Raw genomic sequence first — 17,381 nt, 5'->3', positions numbered from 1 at the left:
TATGAGTCTTGGAAGTGGTCATGTGATTGAGTTTCTCATTTTTGATGATGATGCACAACATGTGTAACTTGCGTCTACACATCCAAATTGCATGTTTAACTTGCCTCTACACCAGTGTAGTCAAAATCGCTCTCCAAGGCCGATTACTCCCCGAGTAATCTCTACAGGGTATATGACCGAGGCGATTTCTGATTCCAAGCCATTTCCGATTTTTAGCGATTAAGGCGGACGATTTTTCCGATTTGAAATGGTTTTTGAGCAAAACGAATTAACAATTTTTCCGAGTTGTCCTCGCATGCACTAAAATAAGAAAATAAATTTTTGTAACCCCTCATATGGGAGTTATCAAATAGAAAAACCTCTAAATACATGATAAATACGTTCAATATAATATTACACACTTAATTAAATGATAGTGTTACAATTTTAGTTTTAATTAGGTAGAAATTATGATTAATGAGCAGCAATATATAAGTCTGTAATAAATACATTCCGAGTATTAGACCGAGTTTTGGCGATTTCCAAGTCTGAACTTATTGCTCCTCGCTCCAAGCTCCATAACCGAGTAGGACCGAGGAACGATTTCAACTAGTTTGCTCTACACATCCAATTAGCTTATGTAACTTTCCTCTACACATCCATTATATATTTTGTTAGTTAGTTTCGATTTTGTTTGATTTGTTTGGTTCTCTGTTTTTGATCATCAATTGTTGTAGTTCAATTTGTTTGAACACATCTGTAGCTGAAACAATTTCAAGTCTAGAACATTAGAAACAATTGATGGTGGTAAACTACATATATTACCCAAGAAAACTAGCAAGCTGTAACAACTAATCACGACGCGAATGGAAACGTTCAACATGCATCTGGAGAGGCTGCTAGCGAGCAACCGTTGGAGGATGATTCTGGTATGTCTCTCATTTTCTTTTCATTACCTGAGATTTTTATTCTCTCAATAATCCTTTGTTTAGTCCCATAGCTTCGTGCAAGTACATTCTGTTGGAAGTTGTTATCTAGGTTTCTGCGAAACTTGTATGACATGAAATGAGAAAATATAACTATTACATTGTAGGCGTTAGACGAGGAAAAATGATATCATGTGGTTGCAGTGAGGATACCGCTGGTTAATGATTTTATCATGTCTAGCGTTTCAGCAGTTTCCTAAATCATCGCCAGTTACCTAACGTTTTAGCAGTTTCTACTGCAGAAGAGTGATTGTGGAGCGTAGTCAATCCATATCATTAGACTTTAATGCTTAGACCGCACTAATTAATTGAAGATACGGAGAAGGTGGAAGAGGTATGTTTATTCTTACATTGTAGCTCATATGTCATATACTCTAAAGTTACCAGTGTAACGATGCTAAGGAAATAATCGTGGAAGCAGTTGCTTGATATTGAAACCATAACAAAAAACTTTAGAGTATATGACACATGGATTCTAATTCAGATGCATGTGTAGATGGAAGTTACACTATATATATGGATGTGTATCTGCAAGTTACACATGCTAATTGAATGTGTAGCTTATAGTTACATATGTGTTTGCATTGAACTGCTGGATACACATGTCATTATGGATGTGTAATTATCAGTTACACTAGTCAGGTGCATGTGTAACTCCTAATTACACATGCTAAGGTAAGTTATCAACTTCCTTTCCGTGATCTTTTATACTATGACTTTTGTGGCTGAACAAACAAAAGCAATTTCAGGCACTTTCCTACCCCCATTATGGAGACATCACTTCCAAAACACCCAAGGTCTTATCTTCGTAATTGACAGCAACGGTTGTGTGTTATCTTCCAAGTGCTTGACAGAGATCCTAAAAGAGCTTGCCTGCACCTGTTCTACACAGCAACAACTTGTTTGCTGCCTGGGTTTAATCTCAACTTTTCTTTCTTTTGCTCATATTTTAAATCATATATCTTTAAGTTATATGGATGTGTGATACTAGTTACACATGTTAATTAGATGTGTAACTGCTAGTTACACATGCTAATTATATGTGTAGTTGGTAGTTACACATGTTAATCGAATGTGTAACTGCCAGTTTCACATGTTATGTGGATCTACTGGTTTGTATCTACGTTATGCTTATTTTTGGTTGAATCTACTGGTTTTGTGATGTTTTGTGCAGGGAAACACATTAGGAAGTTGGTTAAAGATGGATTCATCATCTGCAAACCAACCCAAATTCACTCTCGATCTCATGCACGAAGAATGAAAAAAGCCAGATTGAGGGGTTTTCACTCTGGATATGGTACGGTATACATAAGAATTCACAGTTTTTTGCTTTTCAGTATTCATAGTGTGTATTTTCCTTCCAGCGTGCATTGAACCCTTAGTTAAACCTATACTTATGGATTAACTCTGTCATCATTTCTCATAAGTATGTGCCTATGTCAATAAATAAGATTAAAATGGCTAATGATGATAAAACTTTATATCTTAGCGGATTTCAGTGAGATTTTATCAATGATCTGAATATTACATACACACACTGAAGCCTAAAATATGTTTTTATTGACTATTTCTTTAAGTTACTTTAAATATTATCCCCTCCCAAATATTTAGTGGTTTTTAATAGAGTTTACTCTATATCTTATTGACTATTGTTTGTGTTATTTTATGTGGTTTGTAATAGAGTTTGCCTATATGTGAAACTTTCTATAGCTAACATAGGATACGTGTCAAGTATACAAGTCATAATACTGATGTGTAACTGCGGCTTACACATGTCATATGCATGTGTAACTTCTTATTACACATGCCTATGACATATGTAACTACGATATATCATGTGTAACTGCCGATTACATGTAATACAGTTTGCTTGTGTATGAAATTTTTCCAGGTTTTTTTAGTTGTTTTTACTTCTTTTAACTGCTTTAGCATTCAAAATGTTCTTTTACATTTATTTCATGATATTAATTGATATTGTCTACACAAACCAGAGATATTTTTAGTAGCTTCGTCTAATACAGTGCACTATGAAATTATTTTTTGATTATTGATCTGTACTGAACCACTTTGAAACAACAATTTCTTTAAGATGATAGAATGTGATTTCGTGTAGGTGGTCCAGCTGTTAGTAGATCGAGATGTTTGAGATTATCATATGAAAGCACTTCTGAAGCTGACGATGAACAAAGATTGTGTGGACACGCTTATCCCTAGATGGAGCACAAGCTAGATCAAAATGGTACTGCAATCTAATATATGATGAGTTTTGTTCGTTACAATTTACTTAGATTATCCTCCAATTGAAGTATAATAAGTTTGATGTTATTATCTACTATTTTTCGTGTTGTTTTGTGCTGGAAAAAGTATTAGATTGTTGGTTAAAAATGGATCATCCGTAAACCAACTCTCAAAAAGTATAACTTCTAGCTACACTAGTCAAATGCATGTGAAACTGAATATACATTGCTGTATGTACTGTTCATTTTAATCTTATAAATATTGATTGCTTATTGTTATATTTCAGGTTTCAGATAACTTCATAAAAGCTAATTTCTTAAATTTGGCAATGGTCTCGCTGGAATTAGAGTTGACGCTGAATACACAAATCAAATGCATGTTGAAAAAGTGGGGGTACAACAACCACACCCAACAATTCGATTAGAAATATGTATGGAAAAACTCCAATATACTTTCTAGAGAATCAACAAGACAGTCAGACTCAATCTAGATAAAAGTATATCAAAGAGTTTATATCTCAATCTCTCGATTTGATCTTTACTCAAGCAATATAAATCTGCGAGTCTTTATCAAATACTAGAGAGATAACTTGGATGGTACCAAAGACCAATATCCAAGTGTCAATCAATTTAAATCAACAACCAAAAGGTCGGATATTCTAATTGATTGAACAACGCACAACTTGTGATATTTCAATTATATAACAAAATATAATTCGGAAAAGAAACAACACAGACACCAGAATTTTTTTAACGAGGAAACCGCAACTGCAGAAAAACCTCGGGACCTAGTCCAGATTGAACACACACCGTATTAAGCCGCTACAGACACTAGCCTACTCCAAATTAACTTTGGTCTGGACTGTAGTTGAACCCCAATCAATTTCACATTGATCCTAGGTGCAGTTATGCTCCTACGCCTCTGATCCTAGCAGGATACTACGTACTTGATTCCCTTAGCTGATCTCACCCACAACTAAGAGTTGCTACGACCCAAAGTCGAAGACTTTAATAAACAAATCTGTATCACACAGAAAAGTCTACGGTAATAGATAAATCCGTCTCCCACGAATATACCTACGAGTTTTGTACCGTCTTTTGATAAATCAAGGTGAACATGAACCAATCAATAAACCGGTCTTATATTCCTGAAGACCAGCCTAGTATTATTGATCACCTCACAATAATCTTAATCGACGCAGCGAAAAAAGATATTGTGGAATCACAAATGATGAGACGAAGTGTTTGTGATTACTTTTCTATCTTGCCTATCGGAGATATAAAATCTCGAGCCAATTATTACAATTGTACTCGTAACGATAGAAGATGCAAGATCAAATCACACAACTACTAGAAAAGTAGTATCGGCATGGCTTCACAATCCCAATGAAGTCTTTAAGTCGTTAACCTGGTTTGAGAAAAAGAAACCAAAGGTTAAAGGAGAATCGACTCTATCTATGCAACTAGTATCACACATAAGGTGTGGGGATAATGTTTCCCAATTGCTAGAGTTCTCCCTTATATAGATTTCAAATCAGGGTTTGCAATCAATGTTAGCTTGGTAACAAAGCATTCAATATTCACCGTTAGATGAAAACCTGATTAGATTCAAGCTAATATTTCTCAACCGTTGGATCGAAAACTTAGCTTGTTACACACAAATGAAATGTCCAATTTTGGGTTTACGAACCGTTCCCAAACATTAACATTTGTTGGTTCAACAATAGTTAACCAAATGGTTAGCCATATGATTACTTTCATATCAACCATATTCTTCTTCACCATAACTAGTTCAAATGACTCAAATGAACTAGTTAGAGAGTTGTTCAATTGCTTAGATCTTATGTAACTACACAAGACACAATCGAAGCAAAAACGGTTTGATTCACTCGAATCAGTTTATGAACTTTACAGCCATGGTTTGCAAAAGCATTCCTTAGTTTAAATAAACATGAGTTCAAGAACAACCGGTTTTAGATATAACCTGCTCAAGTTCGCGGACTGGGTTCGCGGACTTAAGCGCATGGAAGGAGTTCACAAACTCCAGCGGAAATTCTCAGGTTGAGAACTTCCGCCAGTTCGCGGACTTGGCTCACGCCACTTCCATTTTTCTTGATCAACAAAGTTCGCAAACTTTGGTTCAAGGAATAAGGACTTATACATATATGTGTTTCCACAGTAATGCTTATATCCTACCAATGGTCATGTAATCTAAACTCTCATTTCAATCATTGAAACATTCTCAGAGGATGGATATAGCTGTTATTCACAGACCATTTTTCGTCAGAGCAATTTTCAAAGTGATTGAAACATAACATGACTTTCTTCACTAGGTAAAGATGAATTCGGCTAAAGCAAAAGCTCACCAACACATATTTCGAGAAATAGATAGGCGAGATAAACTCGGTTCGAAATAGCAAATGTGCATAATGAAAGTCTATATATCAAAACGACTTTTGTCTCGAGAGTATGAGATAGAATAGATATACTTTTGAGTGACAGATAAGTTCAAGTTTCCACATACCTTTTAGTCGATGAAGATCCACCAGTTCCTTGAGTAGTGCTTCGTCTTGTATGATGATTGCCATGGAGTTCTTGAGCTCAACTACACTTTCTATCCTAGTCCGAGACCTTTAGCTATGTAGGCTAGAAATCAGGACTTATAGTTTTGATCACTAACATTGACAAACTTGCTTGAGATAGCAACGCATGCGAGTTCGACAGAGCAATGCGCTAACAATCTCCCCCTTTGTCAATTTTAATGGAAAAACTATTAATACATATGGAATACAAAAAATAAATTAATTAACTTATGTAGCTCCTATTCCACATGCCTAATCTTCAACATTACTCGAAATCTTCGTCACTTCCAAGTACTCCAATGATCCCAAAGGTTGTAAGTTTAGCATCATTGTTGTTGAAAATCCGTAGCTATAACAATAAGAAAACAATAGTTCTCAATCATTGTTATACAGTGTCATAGTATCATTACACAGCGTCAAAGTTCAATTGTATCACAACTTCAACAACAATACTATGGTGATATGTATCACTCCCCCTTAGTCAATACTCCATTTCACATGGAAACCACTCCCCCTTACATAATTATCCAAAAACCATATGTATTTGTAGTGTGAACTACATATTAATTCTCCCCCTTTTTGTCAATAAAACTGGGAAAGGTACAAGAACGGGATCCTAATGAAATTTCCGAAAGAGACATTTCTTGACCAAAAGAAAGCAAAAATATCAACTTGTTCTTTAGATGCAATCATAAAGCCGAAGCTAAATGCATTCATCAAGGAGTTTATAAAGATACAAGATAACTCCTATAATATTCCACATCCACACTCCCCACAAAGATATGACAATTAAGCGTAAGTTCAAAAGAATTCTCCCCCATTAAATGTCATTCCCGAAAGAACAACAAGAGCGACCTTAATTTCGAAAGAAAAGAAGGATTTATTTGGACATAACAAATCACATACAAGTATGAATTTGAATCCAAAAAGTTCAATTAAACTAATCACAAGAGAACCCATGATTAATTTAATCGACAAATGCTCAAACATAAGTGAACTTATTGAGACTTAAAAAAATACAATTAGATTAATCACAAGAGAACCCATAATTAATTTAATCGAAATACATAACCAAACTAATCACAAAAGTGATCAATTTAATTGGTCATGCTCGACATAAGAAAACTTACGGAGCAACAACTAAATAACCAAACAAGATGATTAACTTAGTTGAAAATGCTCGACATAAAGTACCTTACGAAACAACAACATAGCTAATCAAGAATAATCAACTTGGTTGTTTAATGCTCAAAATAAGATACTTTACGGAGCCTCACAGTAATACATAAAATATGGATCAGGGAAGATCAATTACTGCGGAATACACAAGGATTCATTCTAGTTTCCATCACCATTCGCATAATGACATACAATAGACATAATCCTTGCAAACAAAAGATTTTAACATATCTTCCATCAAAAATTGACAATATAGGCTTAACTTTTGTATTTGTCAAAAGTCCATTCATTCTTTTATCAATACATGCATATCGATATACAAAAGACTTTACTTTTGACAAGATATGGGACGGTCAAGTTCACGGACGTAAACACTCATATCCCATAAAAATATTGCAATATATAAAACCATAAAGATTAATACTGCAAAAATCATCTTCCAAACAAGTTTAGAATTTAAACAAATAAATCTAAAAACATGAAGATGAAAACGTTGGACATAGCTATGTGTAATCACAATAATGGCTATTCCAAACTCTAGTTATTCTTCTAATAAAAACAAGAACATAGAATCTCATCCGAAGACTTACTAGTCGTTGTAGATCTTTCTCAGAGCCTCTACTGAGAACTCCTTCTCATTGTTGAAAAACCCATTGATTATGGGATCGTTAAATTCCTCCAAATCTTCAGAAATATCAGTCAACTCACTAAGTTCTCTTTTTAGCTCATGCAAGGTGTTCTTGGTTAGAGACAACATTTGTTCATAGTGAGCTATCTCTTCTAAAGATGAAACAATTTGAGATTTTAAATTGTTTCTTTTGTTGATGAAATCTTTCACCAAACCCCTGAAGTTATCACCATGATGATAAAAAGACAAAAGGTAGTTAGAGGAAGAACCTTCTCCACAATTTATAGTCTTCACTTTCTTTACCCTCGAGGAAGAGATTCCTTTACACAGATACACGTTGATTGCTTCGACTGCATCTCTGCTCGTGATGCTTCTAGTTACAGGAGCCATGAAACTGTATCTTTTTAGGAAAAAGAAAGGAGTCTACAAATGAAATAAATAGACTTGTGAACGTCTAAACCCTAGAATAAAAGTCTTCCATTGTTTAAAGACTCAATATCTATATTGTTAGGAGAATATATATTTTTTTTAACAAAAATAAATACAATACTTGAGACACAAAGATGCAAAGCCTCATTTTCTCAAGTTAAAAATGAGGATGCGAACGTCTCTGGGACTAGACAGAGATGTTGTGAGCTAAACGCTCCCCTTGTTTATCACATAGTGATTTACCAAGGTTTGTTGTATAAACAGGTTTCCTACCTCTTCTGATTCTGGAAGCATTGGTTTTATGAGACCTATGTTGATTATCCAGATTCATCTTTTGCATGTTCTTTTGCAGGCTGGACATTCTTTTGTTGTTCCTCTTGAACCTCCAACACGAGCTTTGAACATGATTCACATTTCCACAAAACGAACAAATCGAGAATCTTTTGTCTTGTTGAAGTGCCTTCTGTTTATCACAACTGTCAACCTTTAATTTCCCATGACATTTCGAAACAGGGTTGACAATACTTGCAGTCTTGCTTTTAAATCCTAAACCATTTGTGTTTCCAAAGGATTTCTGACCAAATAACATTGTTGAGATTTTGTGAGAACTTCCAGACAATCGTTGTAAATCATCTTTGAGAGTATTAATCTCTTTTTCCTTTAGAACAATGGTTCTGGTAAGTTTATCATTGAGACAGTCTATCTCAAGATCTTTCACCTGGATTAATGATTCTAATTTCTTCAATGAAGCTTTTAATTGGAGATTTTCTTGAAGAACCTCTTTATTCAAGAATTCAAAAATCTCCGTGTCAGACTCAATTTCTGAATGAGACTTTGAGTATGTGGAAGTTTCTGCTGCGAGAGTTGTGGGTTCATCACGTGCATCAGATGTATTCAAAATGTTGACACTTAAAGATTTTTCTTTCTCAGAATAATTAGCATCAAAGGCTGACAGAGGATGTTTATCACATCTCATGCTTCTCTTTACAAAATCCTTGATTCTTTCTGTTATCAATGGTTTGTCAAACCAATCACTATTTGAACAACATTCATCAGCCCAAGACAAGTTAGAGGTTTCACTTGTGTCAGAAACAACATTGAATGCAAGAGTTTGAACAGAATTTGGATCAAGTATTTTAACCTTTCCAAGAGAGGTATTTTTGGAGAGGGTGTTGAGGTTATTTCCTCCATCGATGACTGGTGGTACGTATATTGAGATAGCACCTCTGTCCATAGAGTCAGATCGCTACAAACACAGACTTGTAAGGTCTAAACGTGTATGCCTGCTCCGATACCAATTGAAAAAGTGGGGGTACAACAACCACACCCAATAATTCGATTAGCAATCTGTATGGACAAACTCCAATATACTTTCTAGAGAATCAACTAGACATTCAGACTCAATCTAGATAAAAGTATATCAAAGAGTTTATATCTCAATCTCTCAATTTGATCTTTACTCAAGCAAATAGAAATCTGCGAGTCTTTATCAAATACTAGAGAGATAACTTGGATGGTACCAAAGACCAATATCCAAGTGTCAATAAATTTAAATCAACAACCAAAAGGTCGGATATTCTAATTGATTGAACAAAGCACAACTTGTGATATTTCAATTATATAACAAAATATAATGCGTAAAAGAAATAACACAGACACCAGAATTTTGTTAACGAGGAAACCGCAAATGCAGAAAAACCCTGGGACCTAGTCCAGATTGAACACACACCGTATTAAGCCGCTACAGACACTAGCCTACTCCAAATTAACTTCGGTCTGGACTGTAGTTGAACCCCAATCAATCTCACACTAATCCAAGGTACAGTTATGCTCTTACGCCTCTGATCCCAGCAGGATGCTACGTACTTGATTCCCTTAGATGATCTCACCCACAACTAAGAGTTGCTACGACCCAAAGTCGAAGACTTTAATAAACAAATCTGTATTGTAGTTGCAGGAAATCCTACAACACACCCCTTGTATTATCATGACTATGATTTCTAGATCTAAATTTATTTGATATGAAAATAAAGATAAAGATAATGAAAATAGAAAATAAGACACAAGATTTGCGTGGTTCGATCAATGTGATCTACATCCACGGGGTTAGGGATCTTCACTATGATTGTTTGTAATTACATATGATTACAATTGAGACTCCATTAATGAGTATTTGGAGCTCTTGGTTGAAGAAGGAAGAAGAAGATAATAATAAAAATTCTGCTCTCTCTCTCCACAAATGTGTCCTCCCTAAAGTGTCTCTCTCCTTTTTCTTTTTGATTATCCCCCTTTCTCTCTCTTGCCTTTCTCTTTATATAGGATATTACATAGTGGATGACAACTCATATGTAGTGGAGTACAACTCATATTCCCCTATTTTCGGATCCCGTGTTACGTTCTCTCAGGCTCTCATTACAATTTCACAGGCTCTGCTACATTCTCGCAAGCTTTACTATTGTGCGATATTTGGATCCTACATCTTGCTCTTTTTCCTTGAATATTGCTTGAAGAGCGATATTTAAGGAAAAATCCACTTTGTAGTGATAGTTGTTGGAGGAATGAGCGAAAGAATATTGGACTTGAAAAGTACATACTTGCCTCTATTCTTTTGTGAAGTTCCGGAGCATTGCGAAGTAAATAAGATGTATCATCTCTTGAAGTATGCGAAGTATGAAGTATCCTTGAAGAAGTATAAGAAGTACTCAATCCTCGAAATATATAAGAAGTATGAAGTATCCTTTGAGAAGTATAATAAGTACTTAATCCTCGAAATATATAAGAAGTATGAAGTATCCTTTGAGAAGTATAAGAAGTATCCGTCCTTGATTGCGAATAAGAAGTATTGCGAAATTATACTCCACGTTCTCTGCCTCATGCAATGATGTAATGCAAATAAGAATTTAGATTAGTATTCAACATTTCTTTTATCAAAAAGTTTCATTTAATTGCAAGTTCAAATCGTTTTTCTTTGTTTTGATTTCCTTTGTATAACTTGTTTCGTCTCATCCGATAAACATCTTTCATGGAAATGATCCTAATGAGGTCTTATGCAGCCTGTTGATGGAAGGTCTTACTAGCCTGTTGATGGAAGGTCTTATTTTGCCTCCTACTACTCTCCATGTTAGATATCATTCTCATTTGAAACAAAGCAAATTTTCAAGAGAAATATATAAATTGATCTGTGCGAGATTTTTCTCGGTTTCTTTTGTAATTGTGGAATCTTTGTAATTCTGAAATTTCTGTAATTCTGCGATTATATCGCCTTTTGTAAATCAAATCAAAAATATTTTATTTTCTGTAAAAGTAAAATGTTCAAGGAAAGTGGTACTTAGATTTTATGTCATTCGCTGTTGTTGTCAATCTTGCGCGAAAAATACGTTGCATGAAGTATAAGTGTCGCTTAGCAAAAACAGATGCGAAAGGAAAGTTTAACCCGCGACCTGCTACTTGCATATTCTCGCACCATACCAACTATGCTAACCCTCTCTTGCGAAATAATCAAAGTTCTTGTGAAGTAATCAAATTCCAACTGTGTAAGAGGCAATTTTTTATAAATTTCACGTAACAAAAATAATCATGCGAGAAGCAAGAATTGATCTCGCGACCTGCTGCTTGCATTCATGCCTCGTGACCAATTGTCCAAGCTTCTTCTTTGCGAAATATCTCTGCGAAATTATCATCAACTCTCTTCTGTGCGAAATAATCAAAGAAATATCTGTGCGAAAAAATACGCATGTGTTGGGACTTGATCACACGACCATGAACTCATTAACTTCGCAGATGACCAATTGTGCTGCCTCTTGTTTGCGAAATAATGAAACAATATTGTGAAATTATTCATTTCTTCACTCTCTGTAAAAAAGAAGAAAACTATGTTCGCAGGCGAATTCGAACTTGCGATCACGAACGCATATACTGCACTCTGGACCAATTTTGCAAGAACCTCTCTGCGAAATTAACGCATAACTTTTTTCCTTATTCTTTTATTCTCCCATGCAAATGAGAAGAAAATGAAAAATATGTGTCTCTGCGAATTCGAGTCCGTGACCTATTTGTTGTTCACTCAGCCTTGAACCATTTGTGCGAATTTTCTGTTTGTGATTGAAATTGCAGCATCTGCCTCTTATCTTTTCTTCGTCCTTCCTTAACTTCTTTCACATTTGCCTTCTTCTCCTGAACATGAAAATCTTCCACTGAAACTTCCATTTTTTCCTTAAATTTCACCACAACAACTAATTTTTTCTCTCCCTCTTTTCATGTCTTTGAATTGTTGATGATGTTTACTCCCTGAAAGTGTGATTTCTTCCATAAAATTTCCATTTTTGAACCTAAACTTTGAAGATCTAGAAAAATATGAACTAGCTAATCTTCATGAAAATTTCTTGATCCAACAAGTTACAGGAAGGATAAAACCTTTACTCGTTCCCTGTTTCCAGCGCCAAAATGTAGTTGCAGGAAATCCTACAACGCACCCCTTGTATTATCATGACTATGATTTCTAGATCTAAACTTATTTGATATGAAAATAAAGATAAAGATAATGAAAATAGAAAATAAGACACAAGATTTACGTGGTTCGATCAATGTGATCTACATCCACGGGGTTAGGGATCTTCACTATGATTGTTTGTAATTACATATGGATTACAATTGGGACTCCATTAATGAGTATTTGGAGCTCTTGGTTGAAGAAGGAAGAAGAAGATAATAATAATACAAATTCTGCTCTCTCTCTCTCCACAAATGTGTCCTCCCTAAAGTGTCTCTCTCATTTTTCTTTTTGATTATCCCCCTTTCTCTCTCTTGCCTTTCTCTTTATATAGGATATTACATAGTGGATGACAACTCATATGTAGTGGAGTACAGCTCATATTCCCCCATTTTCGGATCCCGTGCTATGTTCTCTCAGGCTCTCATTACAATTTCGCAGGCTCTGCTACATTCTCGCAAGCTTTACTATTGTGCGATATTTGGATCTTACATGTATTATACAGAAAAGTCTACGGTAATAGATAAATCCGTCTCCCACGAATATACCTATGAGTTTTGTTCCGTCTTTTGATAAATCAAGGTGAACATGAACCAATCAATAAACCGGTCTTATATTCTCGATGAACAACCTAGTATTATTGATCACCTCACAATAATCTTAATTGACGCAGCGAAAAAAGATATTGTGGAATCACAAACGATGAGACGAAGTGTTTGTGATTACTTTTGTATCTTGCCTATCGGAGATATAAAATCTCGAGTCAATTATTACAATCGTACTCGTAACGATAGAAGATGAAAGATCAGATCACACAACTACAAGAAAAGTAGTATCGGTATGGCTTCACAATCCCAATGAAGTCTTTAAGTCCTTAACCTGGTTTTAGAAGAAGAAACCAAAGGTTAAAGGAGAATCGACTCTAGCTATGCAACTAGTATCACACATAAGGTGTGGGTATTAGGTTTCCCAGTTGTTAGAGTTCTCCCTTATATAGTTTTCAAATCAGGGTTTGCAATCAATGTTAGCTTGGTAAAAAAAGTATTCAATATTCACCGTTAGATGAAAACCTGATTATATTCAAGCTAATATTTCTCAACCGTTGGATCGAAAACTTAGCTTGTTACACACAAATGAAATGTCCAATTTTGGGTTTACGAACCGTTCCCAAACATTAACATTTGTTGGTTCAAGAATAGTTAACCAAATGGTTAGCCGTATGATTACTTTCATATCAACCATATTCTTATTCACCATGACTATTTCAAATGACTCAAATGAACTAGTTAGAGAGTTGTTCAATTGCTTAGATCTTATGTAACTACATAAGACACAATCGAAGCAAAAACGGTTTGATTCACTCGAATCGGTTCATGAACTTTATAGCCACGGTTTGCAAAAGCATTCCTTAGTTTAAATAAACATGAGTTCAAGAAAAACCGGTTTTAGATATAACCTGCTCAAGTTCGCGGATTAGGTTCGCGGACTTAAACTCATTGAAGGATTTCACAAACTCCAGCAGAAATTCTCGGGTTGAGAACTTCCGTCAGTTCACGGACTTGGCTCACGCCACTTCCATTTCTCTTGATCAACAAAGTTCGCAAATTTTGGTTCAAGGAATAAGGACATACATATATGTGTTTCCACAACAATGCTTATATCCTACCAATGGTTATGTAATCTAAACTCTCATTTCAATCATTGAAACATTCTCAGAGGACGGATATAGCCGTTATTCACAAACCATTTTTCGTCAGAGCAATTTTCAAAGTGATTGAAACATAACATGACTTTCATCACTAGGTAAAGATGAATTCAGCTAAAGCGAAAGCTTACCAACACATATTTCGAGAAATAGATAGGCGAGATAAACTCGGCTCGAAATAGCAAATGTGCATAATGAAAGTCTATATATCAAAACGACTTTTGTCTCAAGAGTAGGAGATATAATAGATAGACTTTTGAGTGACAGATAAATTCAAGTCTCCACATACCTTTTAGTCGATGAAGATCCACCAGTTCCTTGAGTAGTCCTTCGTCTTGTATGATGATTGTCATGGAGTTCTTGAGCTCAACTACACTTTGTATCCTAGTCCGAGACCTTTAGCTATGTAGGCTAGAAATCAAGACTTATAGTTTTGATCATTAACATTGACAAACATGCTTGAGATAGCAATGCATGCGAGTTCGACCGAACATTTCTCTAACACATGTGTAACTCTCAATTACATTAGATAGATGCATACGTAACGCTCAATTACACTAGACAGATGCGTGTGTAACTTCTAGTTACACATGCTAAGAATTTATTGTAAATGAATATTAAAGTAATACGTGTATTTTTAATAATTTTGGTCTTAGTTTTAAATTTTATTTAATTAGGGGTTTGACAATATATGTAAGGTATGAATGACTTTTAATAATTCGGGGCCTAGATTTAAACTTCTTTTAATTAAGGGCCTCATATTATGGGTAACCCATGGGTGGGGCCTTAGCCTAAAAATCCCATATCAATATCGTTGGTACCAAATGGGTATTCAAGAATAAGTCTGATGAATTTGGCACTATTGTCAGAAATAAAGCCAGACTTGTCGCTCAAGGATATTCACAGATTGAGGGTATCGACTTTGACGAAACCTTTGCTCATGTGGCACGCCTTGAGTCCATTCGATTTTTATTAGATTATGCATGTTTTCTCAAGGTTAAGCTATTTCAAATGGACATAAAATCCGCGTTCCTAAACGGAAATTTAAAGGAAGAGGTCTATGTCGCTCAACCTAAGGGTTTTGAAAACCCTGATTTCCCAGATCATGTCCTTAAGCTTAAAAAGGGCATTATATGGGTTAAAACAAGCACCTCGTGCCTGGTTCAAAAAACTAACTACTTCTCTTCTTAGGAAAGGTTTTTCGAGAGGCGGAGCGGATAAATCTTGTTTACCAAATGGAGTGGGAAATATGTTGTTATTGTAGCGGCTTAATACAGTGTGTGTTCAATCTGGACTAGATCTTGGGGTTTTTTTGCATTTTTGGTTTCCTCGTTAACAAAAGTTATGATGTCTGTGTTATTTCTTTTCCGCATTATATTTTGTTAGATAATTGAAATATCACAGGTTGTGCGTTGAACCGATCAATTGGTAAATCCAACCTTTGGTTGTTGATTGAAATTGATTGATCCTTGAACATTGGTCTTTGGTACCGTTAAAGCTAATTTCTCTTGTATTCAATTAGACTCACAGATTGCAATTTGCTTGAGTAAGTATTGAATCGAGAAATTGAGATATAACTCCTTGATATATTTTTCTTAAGATTAAGTCTGACTTTCTAGTTGAGTCTCTTAAAAGTATATTGGAGTTAGTCCATACAGATTGCTAAGCGAAATATTGGGTGAGGTTGTTAGACCCCCAATTTTTCACGTATTCCAAACAACAAAGGAACAAAAAATATGTTCGGTAACAACTCTTTTTAAACAAGTGATATGAGTTTGACAAAAGGCTCTTCCGTTTATCCCAATAAACTTCTTTGTCGGGTTCTTAGATCAATTTATTCAACAACTACCAAAGTAATTGTTTAGACTATGCAATCAATACTATTAATCACAAAGAAATGTATTGGAATACGAGCCAAAGTAATTGTTCCAAGTGCTTGACTTATTACAAGTTGGAGGCGCAGGGATACTGAGGGAACTAGGTGAACTATAGGTTTAGTTGCTTGGTCTCAACAATACGAAGTTGGTTTAGATTTTGTATAGTGGCTTAATTCTGAGAGTATTCAATTCTGGACAAGGTCCCGGGGTTTTTCTGCATTTGCGGTTTCCTCGTTAAAAAAATCTTGTTGTGTCTTTTACTTTTCTATTTCCGTAATTATAAATGATTTATTATAATTAGAATTTAAATACACAAACATTAATTCCTAATTAATTGATAGCAGTCCTATAGTGTTTGGTTAAGTCCGAACCTATTATCAAGTAATCATACTTCATTGTTGTATTGTCTCGATCTTGTATCCATAGTCAACCACGCAAGTTATCTTGTTGTCGTATTGTATTGATCTCGTATCCATAGACGATCACACGAAGTGTGAACCGTTTCGTTGTATTCTATCGACTCAGTCCATAGACAATCACTTTCGGAGATAGGACTTATAGGGGGAAAGTTTTAGATTGAGGTATATTTGGGTACCCTCGTCTTTTCAATTGGTAACAGAGCAGGCAAACACGAAAAGATCTAACAATCTGTGTTTGATGCGATCCAACCTATAAGACATGAGTCAAAGTAGAGTTAAGCGATAGCGAATACTAAAGAAAGACTCAGTTAACGTGTCACAAGATATGTGCTCAAAAGGAGATAATTCTTCAATTTCAGGTTGCTCATTTGATGATGTTTCTAACGAGAAATTTTTGAGTTCTATACTTGAGATTTCTGATGAAATATCAAGTGTAAAAACATCTGAACTAAAGGAATTGAGCAAACAATTTCTTATTTGTTCTAATGAACTTCTTTCAACACTTGAAAGATAACGATATTTAACTTTAAAGTTTGAAAATCTCGATGAAGAGCATAACTTGCTGAAAGAAAAATTCTCACAAAAAATACAGATCCTTAAAGACAGAGTATGTGCTAGTCTTTCTCAAACAGAATTATTTGAGAAAGATCATGATGCGGCTCTTGAAAAAATACATTTGTTGGAAGAGAAACTTGTTGAATCTGATGCAAGGTTTAACTCTCAACAAAAGAACTTTGAAGAGAAAGAAGGAGAATATCTCTCACGAGAAAAATTCCTTGAGGCTGACCTTGTTGGTGCTCTTGATAAAATCAAGACATTGGAAGAACAAAATTTGAACCTTAAAAAGTTCAATGTTAGCTCAAACAACTTA

At 35.0% G+C, this 17,381-nt stretch overlaps 1 pseudogene; it reads left to right on the top strand.

Annotated features, from left to right (window-relative positions):
* The first annotated feature begins 2,423 nt into the window (after positions 1 to 2,423).
* LOC113284993 lies at positions 2,424 to 2,511 on the top strand (annotated as a pseudogene).
* The last annotated feature ends 14,870 nt before the right edge of the window (positions 2,512 to 17,381 follow it).

Source organism: Papaver somniferum, chromosome 5 (assembly GCF_003573695.1).
Source record: "Papaver somniferum cultivar HN1 chromosome 5, ASM357369v1, whole genome shotgun sequence".
NCBI classification, from domain to species: domain Eukaryota; kingdom Viridiplantae; phylum Streptophyta; class Magnoliopsida; order Ranunculales; family Papaveraceae; genus Papaver; species Papaver somniferum.
Note: the sequence above shows the minus strand (reverse complement) of the source record. Positions and strands in the feature narration are given on the sequence as shown.